Genomic DNA, 3,082 nt, shown 5'->3' with positions numbered 1-3,082 from the left:
ACATTTCAGTATTATAACTGTTTCATTTCAACTACAACTTTTCAAAGCCCAGAGGAGGAGTCTAACTCTACTATCATTATTGTTCTGATCTAAACAAGCCCTTTAACCTAATCAGATTGGCCTACTCTTTACACTGACCTTGTTACCTTTACTCTAAGCTCTTTCTTTGCCTTTGCTTGTGGCTCATCTTGGAAGCCAACACTTTCCTCTCTATCTCTTCGGATCATATGTAGCTTTTTAAGGTCTAATTTTGATCTTTTTGGAATTCTTCCAAGACTCTACCAGTTCTGACTTCTTATAGTATTTGTTTCTCTTCTTGGATACATTTATTAGGCATAATTTAGGATTGCTGTTACTTGGGGTTGAAATAATATGTAAATTAACTTTGTAAACCTTTAACTTCCCTCAGCCTTATTTTCCTCATCTCTAAAATGGGTATAATAAGAGCATCTACCTCACAGTGTTGAAATAATATGTAACTTGCTTTGTAAACCTTAAAGTGCTATATAAATGCCAGTTTTTGTCATTATCATCTGTGTCAAAGAAAGATAAGGTAGTACCAGGTTGAAAATAATGTACCAAATAAGTGACCTGGACAAATAAGTAGAAATTCAAAGGGTAGAGGAACACTGTCAAATATGACACACTTATTTGTCCCTTATTTTAGAGATGAGGAAAATAAGGCTGAGGGAAGTTAAATGACTTGTCCCGTATCAAACTGGTAGACACCTGAGGCAGGATATGAATTTGCATCTTCCAGACTTAAGTCTGGCTCTCTATCCACTGCACCACATAGCTGCCAGATAAATGGATAACTAGAGCATCTTTTAAGAACTTACTATGGTCTCTTTGATGAAGGGATCGCCGCTGCAGCCGCGTGGAGCCGGCAGTCGCTGCCTCTCCTCCTCGTGACTCACCCTGTTCGCTCTCACCGAGGAATAAGTTGGTCAGGAAGCCGCTCCACTGCCATGGCATTCAAAGACACTGGCAACACCCTCCGGCAAGACCCTCGTGGAGCCCGAAGTGGCCATTCACCGAATCCGGGTCACCCTCACCAGCCACAACATGAAATTCCTCGAGAAAGTGTGTGCTGACCTAATTAGAGGAGCCAAACAAAAGAACTTGAAAGTGAAGGGACCTGTTCGAATGCCCACTAAGACACTTCGAATCACAACTAGAAAAACTTCTTGCGGTGAAGGTTCAAAGACTTGGGATCGGTTCCGGATGAGAATCCACAAACGCCTTACTGATTTGCACAGTCCTTCTGAAATTGTTAAACAGATCACTTCTATCAGCATTGAACCAGGTGTAGAAGTTGAAGTCACCATTGCAGATGCCTAACCAATCATCTCGTTTAATAAATTGATTGCAACTATTAAATTTTCTTTGATATCTTTGGAGTCAACAACAAAAAAAGAACTTACTGTGTTTCAGGCACTGTATTAAGCCTTGGGGACGCAAATAAAGGAAGCGAGATGGTTCCCCGCCCCCAAGAAGCTTACGACATTCTAGTAAGGAAGCAAACATGTAAAGGGAAGCAGAAGGGATGCACGGTACAGTAGCAAGGCATAGAGATGATTGGGAAGTGATGTAGTCTGGGTGAGATACAGCAAAAGATCACCTATCAGAGCTTGGAATCCCCAAGGCAGAGTCCAGGTGACAGTGAGATCAGAATAAGGATGAAGACTGGAGAACAGGCAACATAGTATGGAGATATCTCATCTCCCCTAGCCTGTGAGTTATTTCGGGGTACAAATTATGTATTATGCTTTTTTGTATCCCTCACAGGAGGGCTAAACACACAGTAGGCATTCAACAAATGTTTATTTGATCATAGTTGTTGAAATATTTTCTTTTTTCAGTCACAGATGGCATGGGAATCTTTTGAATGCCACATGGAGGGTCTCCCCTTCCCCCAGCCAATAGGTGCTAAACCCAAAGAGCATCCTTTGACTCAGTAGAACACTAAAAAAAAAAAAAGAAAGGTCATTGCCAATATTCCTTTAATTCTCTGAAGAATAAATTGAATACAAATCACAGATTCCAACTGGAAACTGAGGAACTGTCTTAGGACCTTTACTTGCTGAAGCTTAATTTTGCTTAGTTATTCTTTTAAAAAAACAATTAAAAGCATAGCATATGGTTTCCATCCTTCATTTAAAATAAGTGAACCTCCTAGTTATTGTTTGTATGTCCAGTTGGTTTTTATTTTCATTTGAGTTTTTCCTTTCTGATTTCTGTGGTTTTTATCAAAAGCATTGTGCCAGGTAGCTGTGTATACCCTGTGGAAAAGAAAAGAATGCTGTGTTTGTGAAATTGTGTTCCTGTGTTCATGGTCCTACCCACAAGAATGTTAGGGTCAGAGCACTGAAAGGAAGCTTTGAATTTCTTTCTTTTTCTTTTTTTTCTTTCTTTCTTTCTTTTTTTTTTTTACTTCAAAACTCATTTCTAGTCATTAGGGCAGCCAGAATTTTCTTCCTAGCCATTTCAGGGACAATTATGGACTCTTTGTTATTGTTTACCTGCTTTTCAAACTACAAAAACTTGTATGGGAGGAGACAAGTCTCTCTCTCATCAAAACCCACCTCCACATTCTGTGAGGGAAATGGTCAAGATTCTTCCTGGAAGTTCTGAGCTGTCATTTGGCCTGCCAAAGATGTGGGATTCTGGTAATCTAAACCTCCAGGAGCCACCAAATGCAATTAAAACAATTCTGACAAGGCTAGTCACAAAGGCCTGGGATGTGTGACATTTGCTGGTCATGTTATTATCTAGGCCAAAAGAAAAAAATAATAGAATAAGTTGGAGACTTTAATCAGACACAGATAAAATTACCAGATTAATCAAGGTTGGTCTCCTTACTGTCTAAGCTGCCTCTTTTCCTGGCCCCGCATATGTCTTGCTCATGATACAGCCTCTACGTTTGCTTTTATTGTTCTCCTCTCTCCATACTACATGATTGGAGAGAAAGAGAGCCTTCTACTTTCCATTTCTTCAAATCCAACCTATTTTTCAAGTCCTGGTTTGGGTCAAGTCTCTCTGTCCATTCTAAGCTCCATTTACCTCACTGTACCTTCTCTAA

General features: G+C 39.8%; 1 pseudogene; it reads left to right on the top strand.

Annotated features, from left to right (window-relative positions):
- The first annotated feature begins 953 nt into the window (after window positions 1–953).
- LOC110208656 (small ribosomal subunit protein uS10 pseudogene) lies at window positions 954–1,384 on the top strand (annotated as a pseudogene).
- Window positions 1,385–3,082: the final 1,698 nt, after the last annotated feature.

This window comes from Phascolarctos cinereus, unplaced genomic scaffold (assembly GCF_003287225.1).
Source record: "Phascolarctos cinereus isolate Bilbo 61053 unplaced genomic scaffold, phaCin_HiC Scaffold_5;HRSCAF=322, whole genome shotgun sequence".
Classification (NCBI taxonomy): Eukaryota; Metazoa; Chordata; class Mammalia; order Diprotodontia; family Phascolarctidae; genus Phascolarctos; species Phascolarctos cinereus.
The sequence above is the reverse complement of the archived record's forward strand: the minus strand, read 5'-3'. Positions and strand labels throughout refer to the sequence as shown.